The sequence below is a fragment of the Lepisosteus oculatus genome, chromosome 9, assembly GCF_040954835.1.
Source record: "Lepisosteus oculatus isolate fLepOcu1 chromosome 9, fLepOcu1.hap2, whole genome shotgun sequence".
NCBI classification, from domain to species: domain Eukaryota; kingdom Metazoa; phylum Chordata; class Actinopteri; order Semionotiformes; family Lepisosteidae; genus Lepisosteus; species Lepisosteus oculatus.
In genome coordinates, this window is record NC_090704.1 from 30,226,778 (window position 1) to 30,236,404 (window position 9,627).

A 9,627-nucleotide genomic window follows, 5' to 3' on the forward strand; every position below is an offset into this window, starting at 1 on the left:
TGCAAGGACTTTGTACATTCTCCCCATGTTGGTGTGGTTTTCCTCCCACATTCCTCATAGTATGTCTTAGCCTGCGGGAAAATTCGTCCTGGTGTGTGTTCCCTGCAATAGACCGGCATCCCGTCCAGGATGTATCCTGACTTGTGCCTGTTGCTAGCAGGGGGGGGCTCTGCCCCCCCCAGGTGGATGAAGTGATTAGAAAATGGATGCAATTTTGACTAAACATCTCTTAATTGATTATCACTCGATAATGAATAGACACAGGAGAAAATGACTAGCAAACATCATACATCAGACAGGCCCACAGTGAGTGGATATTTTTTTTTAGCTTAAGTCCTGTTGGTTATATGTGAGATTTTTTTAAAAGAGGTGCAGTAGTGTGATTAAGAGCATGGCTGAGGCTCAAACTTCTGTGGAACTGCAGTACATTTATACAGCAGCTTACCCATCAGCAGTGCGGTGGCTAAGGATCTACGCCTGTGCCTGGAAGGTTGCCGGTTCGTATCCTGTAGCCAGCAGAGGAATCCTACTCCGTTGGGCTCCTGTGCAAGGCCCTTAACCCCACCTGCTCCAGGGGCACTGTATAAATGGCTGACCCTGCACTCTGACCCCAAGCTTCTCTCTCTGCCTGTGTGTCTTATGGAGAGCAAGCTGGGGTATGTGAAAAGATGAATTCCTAATGCAAGAAATTGATGCCAAAAAAGTGATCTCTTGGATCCCCACTCTACATCTTGGAGGCCACTGACACAACAGAATTCTTCATTAACCTTGAATTATTTATTTTGGCTTAAGCGCACAAAACACAAAAAAGTATTTTAATATTATCAGGTAATCTCTATTCACAGGATTAATCAAGACAGGATGAGTAAATAATATTAGTTGTTTGCTTAGTTTATGGATGTTTTAGTACTCTTGGTGATATAGAGGGCCTGGGGAGTTTAAGCCTGTTGTAGACCTGAGCTGACATCTATGAGGCAGAATGACCCGATCTTACAATCAGATGCCGCTGTGATGGTTTTGGGTAGAATCAACCATATATGGAGCAATACTGAGCTTCTGGAATGTCAGAACTGTTCCTCATAAAAAGATTCATTCTTAAATTGCTGACAGCAGGTTTTCTAGGTAAAGCATGTGTTTAGATTGAGAACTGGGTAGTGGACAGAGAAGAGAGTATAGTTAATGAGCAAATGCTCATGTTGAATTGATGTAATCAATGGAGTACCACAGGGATCTGTATTAGGGACCTCTGCTCTTCTAAATGCATATCTAGATTCTGGGATAATTAGAAAACCGGTCAAGTTCATAGGTGATTCCAGAGGATAAGAAAACACCAGAAGCTGCAAAAGACATTCAAAACACCTTGGGCTAAATTTGAGGTTAAGTAAACACCTGACAGCTAATATTTCAAGTACAGCGGGTTATATACAGGCAGCAGAGATAGCCGCTATATATAAAATTGGATACATTAAGAAGTTACTAATGAAAAATAATGTTTTTCATTTGAATATTTAAGACAATGTTGGAAAGCGATAAAAAGGACAAACAAATTGGTAGGATATATACTGTAGTTAAAAGTGTAGAATTTAAATCAAAGAGCATCATGTTAAAAGTTTATAATTCACTAACAAGGCATAATTTAAATTATTATTTTAATTTCAGTCTCCACATACAAAAAATCATGCTGCTCTCGAATCAGTCCAATAAAGAATAACCAGATGCATTCCTGGGTTTAAAGGAATGTCCTACACTGAGAGGCAGAAGGAACTGAACTTGTTTTGAATAGAACTAAACCTCTGTTTTTAATCTTGAACAGGGAAGACAATGAATGGACATAATCCAAGAATTAAAACCCTCAAAGGCATAGACAAATTCAGCCCAGTGAATTTCTTTGGAATAAAGAGTGGAGCAGGAACCGAAGGACACCAGTGAGAACTACAGGGAAATGTAGTTTATAAACAAAAACAGGTGGCACTCCATTTGCCGAAAGGGTTGTGGGAGTCTGGAACAAGCTACACAGACATGTTGTCAAATCTGACATCCTGGATTCCAGAGAGAAACAGCATGACGAGATAACTTAGATCAATTAGCCAGGAACAGGCAGGCAGGATAGATGGACTCAGAGGCTCCTCTGGTTTCTCACTGTTCTTCTGATTGCACTGGGTCAGTAGTGTCTGCCATGTTGGGAGGAGTACAGTGAGCCTGGACAGCAGGGGTCCTCCCAGATATTAGACAAGAGCTGCTTTCCTCCTGTACCACTATATAAAACAAAGAGGATTAATGGGGCGACAAATACATACCAATTATCAAGTCATTATTGTCCCACAAACCCTGATCCCGAGACAGTACTCGCAATATTGACGAAAGCTCCACTCTGCTACCTATTACAGCAGCGTCTGAGGTTTGGTTTTCATCTTCCCTTGCCTCTCTGACAGCCCTGAGGTTTTGGGGGTTTTTGTATTGAAAACTTTGGGTCTTTTAGGTTAGATTCCTTTTTTAATGTCAAATTTGGATTTTTACATTTACTTTAGAGCATGTGTTTGTAAGACACAAAAAATCCACATATAACAGCATAGAATAAAGAAACGTGTTTTAAGAAAATCTTTTTGACCACTCAGAATGGAAGATCCTGTTCCTACTGCTTAGAGTTAAACACAGAGGCACTTTTAACAAACGTCAAAAGACACCAGGCCCTCCAGGAATATGAAACCTTGACATTGCAGCTACTTCTCCAACAGTTACAATGCAGTAGTTGTCCGATTACAGGAGAATATCTGTGAGCACTTTCTCAAAAATTAATGTATTTTCTAATTAGTGTATAAAAGCTTGCAATTATCCTTAAATGAAATACTGAAAAGAAAACAAATGATCATAAATTAAATGCATTGCACAAACATCTGCAAAAATAGCCTTTCTCTAAGGCTGGGATCTCTTATCCTGGTCCCGGAAAGCCAGTTCAGTTAGTTTCACAGGACACCCTAAAATCTTTGACTTTTTTCTCATGATTGGTAAGACCGGAAGGTATTGATGGATCAAGGAAGTAATCTGTCCAATTGTGAGAATTCTGGTTCTTGAGGGTTGAAGAGCATTTAGTAGTTCTTTAAATAATTTAATTTATCAACTCACCTCTTTAAGCGAGAACTCTGGAATTGTTCAATGTCTTCATAAACTGGTGATTTAACGGTGATTGGACCAGTAACAGGAGCAGAACTGGACATCCCTGCTTAAAGAGATTTTTGTCACTTTTTGCTGTAACTGGGGTATGAGTCTTCCTTTTCATATTCATGTAGTGCATTCTTTATTTTTAAATTACACTAAGAAAATCCCTCTTCAAAGGGACAGAACATTTGCTGACAGGACATCAGCTCCCTGTTACAGAGCTGAGATTTAGGAGGCCGCTGGTTTCTATCAGAAGCACCAGCTCTTTCATACCAGTGCAATTACATGGGCAGCCTGTGAGCCGCCTGCTTGCAAAGCAGATGTGGCAGTTTGTCGAGGACGCACAAGGAGAACTGAAGTAGAGACTGCAGTCCCAAGGGTGTGCCTGGGCTTGTTGAGACTCTGGCTGAAGGCGTCACCTTCTGAAGGCGGGGGCAGGGTGGCAGGTGGCAGTCTTTCAAAGTCAGGCATTCACTGCCAGCAAAACCAGCAGGCAGTAGGAGGGGGACTTTTCTCACCTGAGCGGATCTGAAATATTTGGAGCAATGCTGGGAAATAAGGAAGAAAAAAGAAAATCAGTGTCCCATGACTGTCACTCGTCATAGTCACAGAAGCCAAAAACTCTCACAGCTGTGATTCAACTAGTGATGTAATAAGAGAAACTGAACCATAAATCACTCAACTACAGTATGTTATGACAGGGTTGTTAAAGTTACACTGCAATACAAATGTAGAGTCAGAAACGCAAACAGTATCACAGTATACGTATTTTATGAACGTGAACAATTTTCTCAAAGTCTTTTAGTATTACATTTGACATTTATTAATGCAGCTTAGTTGAGGGGGGAAGAAACTTATCTTTCCATTTATCATTTTTTTTCCTAAAGGATCATAATCTTCATAAACATGTGATCACAACAGCATAAGGTGAACTAGATACAAGCAGCTAGCTTGGGGTGTTGCAGCAGCTAATGCAGTGCATTTTCTAGTTGAATCCAATTGACTCATTTTCAAGGGTTTCTGTACTACTGATCTGTCAGGACTAACTGTGAAGCTACAGATTTCAGCAGGCGATTGCCATAGAATTCTGCTTCTACTGTACACAAATAAGGGAGATCACTGAGTGAAATGAGTAGAATAACGCAAAAATGTTATCAACTCTGGCAAACGATGCAGGTGGTTCATTTAGAGAGATGATTGGCTAACTACACTGTCAACAGAATAGCGCCCCTGTTGTGACAAAAAGCTGCAGTCAAGCAAAGGAATTTGCAGCACAGATTATTTGGGTTTCCCACTGAGGTTTGCCCAAGGCCATCTCCTTACTGCTTTGCTGAATGACAGCTGTATTTCAGCTGCTACAGTTTCATCTTTATAGCACTGCTCCTGTTTAGCTCTCTGTGGAAAAAACAGTGCTAGCTGCTTCCACTTTATTTCCATTTGTGTTAATTTGCCCCTAATCCTGGGATTTAAACATGTTTGACTTCCCTTGCATCATTCATGTAAGGAATCAGACGCACATCTATTGACTGTGTGAGTCATGACGGTTTTTTTCACCCTCATTTAGGAAAATTCACAGCATGCGATCCCCACTGTAAGACGGTAGACATTGCCTTTTAAAGGACGTTGTGCTTTTCTTGGAGGAGCGCATTCAGTTAGAATTCTGTGCTGGAAGTTGAACATGTGCCTCACAGGCTTGGTATCTTTGCTAGGAATCTGACCTGTGCCCCTTTAAAATTGTACTGGAGGTACATCTTCGCCTCCAGGCAGAGATTCTTAACTGGGTGAGCTCTTCCAGCAACTCATTGCTGTAAGATACCCATTTTCTCAGCTAGAGTCACAGTTTAAAAAGAAAAGGTCAGTCTGAAAAAAGACCATCACGGAGAATCTTAATGTGTATGTTTGGCGATCTGAGGCCCATGCATCAGATGGTTGGGTCTAAGAAAGAACTTTCCTGCTTACAGATGGAGATGTTCACTGGCTGGGTGATGTGAAGGCAGTGAAGGAGCTTCAAGTCACAGTGTGAGAAGAACTAATTACTGCCTGTTGGGCTTCTGTGCGTTTACTGTGTTGTCAGGTAGAGCCAACCCCTAGCTTCTGTTAAACATGATAGTGCTGCTGTTAGAAATGAACATAAGAACAGTTCCAGGCTTGCAGTGCAAAAAGATCTTGATACAGGTGCTGATTTACAGTATTTCTGCAGTGAGCTAAACAGCCGATCAAATAGAAGTTCCAAGCTGGTGTGTCTAATTTGGAAAAGATATGTAGATTCTATACTGACTGAGAAATGAAACAGAAACATTTCACACAAAGCTCACATTAAATACCTGAAGAAAGGTCACCCAGCAGTCACCTGCACACTCGTTAAACAGACTTCTGAAAAGGCCTAATCCTAGGAACAGGTTCAGTACTGACGACTCTGATGTCATCTGTGCACCAGTGCCTGGAGGGAAGCAGCATGTGTCATCCCTGTCAGAGCATGAAGGCCAAATGTTTTTTTCTTCTGGAGAGGACTGAGCTGTCGGAATGCTGGGCTGTGGTTTTTCCAGGACACGCCTAGACTCACTGGGATCTGTGCAGACTAAACACCACTGCTTCTCAAGACGACAGCCTGACATCAAAGCCTTAGGTATTTCTTCCTCTCGCTCACACACACTCTTTCTCTCTCCGTCTGAGCGGGTTCCTACCTGCAGGATACGCACGAGAGTCCCTCATTAAAGGAAATCTGAAACGCGCTACACCCTCCAGAGACCACAGAGCAGAGAGCAGAGACTCAAATTCTACTCTTTTGTTATTCCTGGCTCACACGGTGTTCAGTCCTACTGCCATAGTGATTTTTGTATTTCCTACTATAGTTGCTAATGTAACATTATTTGTTGAAGGTGTGATAGTGTTTCAAAGGAACCAGCTGACTGCTTGGCTAATACACAACATTTTTAACATAACACATTTACTATCAATTAAAAAATATTTTATGAAAATATTGCCAAATTATTTATATTTCTTAAATGAAGCTAGTTCCTGTGTGTGGAGTGTTGAGAGTTCCATGTCTCCAGTCCTGTTCAAAATCCGTTTCTGAAAGACAACTTGGGACACTCGTCTATACATCCCAATTACCCCAAATTACCCAAACTGTTTCTTTTTCTGTTTTTAAGTACATGTTAAACTAGAACATATTAGAAGCTTAGCAGTCGAAATACAATTTGTTTTTAAGATTCCTGGCTCCATTTGTGTCTCAGATCCTGAAGGAAAGTTGTTATACTTTTTCAGGTATACTTGTTTGCCTTTAACAGGCTACTTTTTTGTTATTGTGTTCATGGGGAACGTTTCTATAGCAACAGCTCCTGTGCTCTCCTTATCGTCTGCTTCACTTTATTTTAAAAAAAGGTAGGAAAGCTTTAAAACTGATATAAACGGTTAACTAGCACAAGAAGCCATTGCTCAGCAGCATATTAAAGGAAAAAGCGGACTTGCAGCTGAATTGCCGGGATCTGCACGTCTGTGTTTCCTGAGACTTGGCAGGCTGGGGTGGTCTGGGGGGTGTGAAGAAGGAGGAGCTGCCGGCTGTCGAGTAGCCAGCGGGTCTGGTGCAGACCGCAGTCGCGGAAGACACACGGCTTCAGGAAGTCGAGCCCCGTCACCGATCCCACGCTGGCGATTTTCCCAGGCCGCCCCTCCCCCTCCCCTTCCTGACCCTTTCCTTTGTAGCCGCCCCGCCGGCAGCCCGTTCCCAAGGTAAACAAAGGCCCCAGTGTGTTGCTGTGCCTGCGGGGGTCGCCGGGCTGAATGGCTGGCACAGAGAGAGCTCTGAAAGGGAGGCAGGACGCTTTCTGTGAGGGGTGTGGGGGGCGGGGCAGACTGGGTGTTGTCTACCTGTCAATACTGTCCCTGCTTCAGACAGGCAGCCTGCCAGGGGTTTCTATAATCTGCTTCCTAACAGCAAAATCGCCAATGACGTCTGAATAGGTTTTTTCATGTCATAAGCTATTTCAGAAAATGTTCTTTTCCTTTGGCGGCCTCCTTGATCCAGTGTGGCCTGCAAAGGTCAGATAAACATAGCCTTTTTATCCCTCTTTGACATAATCATTTGTGCATAGATCCGATAACAATTTTACAAATTGAGAGAAAAGTGCCCCCAACAGATAAAGAAAATAAAAAATAAATCAGAAATCAGAAAATACTTTTAATAACCATCGAGAAGTCTCCCTGTAGTTTAGCATTTTCCAGTGCCAGCCATGTGAAGGTAGATAGATTGTCTATTTATGAATTAATTTAGCAACAGTTATAGTTTAACTGCCAAAGATAAAGACGCTTAATATCCATAGTATTGTGACATATGGAATGACCAGACCCTGTGAGCACATACAACACACACTATTAGAAAATGGAACACCACTGGTCTGTGACGTTTCCTTCTTCCTTCAATCAAAACATCTTTCCCCACCCCCACCCTGCTGCCAGTATATGAACTAAAACTTTGAACTAAAAAAGGCTAACAAATCACAGGATATAATTCAATGTAACATGGATATGTGTCACATCTCAAGTATGTGCAACATTCCCACAAAAAGTCAGAAATTAAGAAGAAGGTAAAGCAACTGTAAGGAAGACCTGAGGAGACCCGAGCCGCAGTTGGAGAGAGGCTCTGCTGTGACACTTCCCACAGCGACTCCAACAGAAAAGTCTGCGGAGAAGCCAGAAAGAGCAGATCCGTGCCTTGGAGCCTGCTCCTGCTCCACAACTGATACAAAAGGGAAACTAACCTAGCGGAGCGACCATTTCTGGAGAAGAGGAAAAAAAGGGAAGTGGAGAAGACGGATGGCGGATCAGGGCCACATCCCAACAAACCCTCCGGCACACCAGACACCAGGATGGATGTGTCCGAGGGGGAAGAGAGATGGATGAGACGGGTTGTTGCAGCCTACGATAAGGAAGCAATAAATCAGGAGCTGACAAAATCAGGGCAGGACCTGAAGGCTACGCTGAAAAAAGTTGACCGATGACCGAGCCTGACTCGAGAACTTGACAGATTTCTACTGCAATGAGAAGTTGTACAAGAAGGATGCAATGTAAACAATATTTAAAACAAACAAAGTTTGTCTCTTCTATTTCGCGTAGTTATTACTCAGAACGTTCTTATCTGGTATTTAGTTCTTTTAGATTTTGTCATACAATATAAGATATGTAGCCGTTATTTGGTACTGAACTACGTTATGCAATCATAGCAATCTATTGACTTTTAAAATCATAATCCTCAGTCTAAATCACTAAATACATAAGGAAGAGACCTGAATCATGAAGTCTTCTTCTGGATACTTTTACACAGCATAAGAGAGCGTAAAACACTGGGCTGTGCACTTCTGTTGCTTTACATACGCGTTCAGACAGAGAACCGGCTTCTTTGTGTCTTCGCTGGTTTGTCCTCTATGAGACTGATGTGTCCTTTGTTCTGTAGTAAACAGACAATAAAGGGACCTTTGTAGCCACTAAATCAATGTCTCCTTCTTAAAAAACGAATCTTGTAGATGTTATCTCTCCAGCGGCTTTACAACAGGAATCCGGAGAGCAGTTTCTATTCCCTAGAGACTCCCGAGCTAGTGGGAGGAGAGGGGGTTTGGGAAAATAACATCAGTTGACTAAGCACTTCAGCATGTTTAAATTAACTGATGAAGGAGGGAGACATCAGTAGGCCGATTTGAGGAGCCTGGAGGGGTGCCTGTCAAGCCCTGAAAGGAAAACCAGTCTTGCTGAGCTGGGTTTGGAGAGCGGTGTTTTGTTTTTGTCTTTCTGTCAGTGAACACCTTCCCCAGTCGCCCCCTGGCTGTTTTCAATTGTCACCCCCTTCTCTGCAGAAGGAAGACACCTGAAGTGTCTGGAGAGGGCAGGGCCTGGGTGCGATGTTATGAGGGCCTGAGGCTCAGTCCAGTCAGGCCAAGCTAACAGTTCACATGAGGCGTGAACACGAGAAAGTGGGTGGGTGAGGAAGAGAGTCCACCTGGCTTTGGATTCTTTACGCACTAATAGCAAGGCGAGATGGCTGTAGCCTTTAGTGCGAGATGGTGTCATGAGAGAGGTTACTTTTACCTTGCTGTAATGTGTTGTTGCAAGAGCGATCCTGCTCAGAAAGAGAGGAACAACAAGTTCAGACATTCAGTGTCTGTGCTTTTCTGGGGAGCTGGTGGTCCGAAACCTGTGAGATGGTGACGTGTGGGGAGGCCTCACACAGTCCCTGGGCTTTGATGTCATGAGGAATTAACAGGAATTTGAGGACAAACATGAGAGGAAACCAGAAGGCTCCTTTCTGCTCCTTCTCAGTCCTCTATGCTGACTGGGAAATAACACATATGATACCTCTATGGCTGTGGTTCTCCACCCTGGTGCTGAGCCACCCTCGTCTCTGCGGGTTCCTGCTCCAGCCAAGCTCTTAATGACAGACTTTTTTTCTCACATTAGTTTTCAGCTCTTAAAAACACG

General features: G+C 42.9%; 1 long non-coding RNA gene across 5 annotated transcripts; it reads right to left on the reverse strand.

Annotated features, from left to right (window-relative positions):
• Positions 1–1,933: 1,933 nt before the first annotated feature.
• On the reverse strand, positions 1,934–7,790 carry LOC107078454 (uncharacterized). Of its 5 annotated transcripts, none has more exons than XR_001479387.2 (5): positions 6,628–7,790; positions 5,481–5,840; positions 3,675–3,704; positions 3,124–3,217; positions 1,934–2,255 (listed from the first exon to the last, which is right to left on the reverse strand). It is a non-coding gene; the product is annotated as an uncharacterized lncRNA (long non-coding RNA). The 5 variants fall into 5 exon arrangements; XR_001479386.2 differs by having other exon boundaries at positions 3,502–3,704; XR_011190432.1 differs by having other exon boundaries at positions 3,124–3,704; positions 5,507–5,840.
• Positions 7,791–9,627: the final 1,837 nt, after the last annotated feature.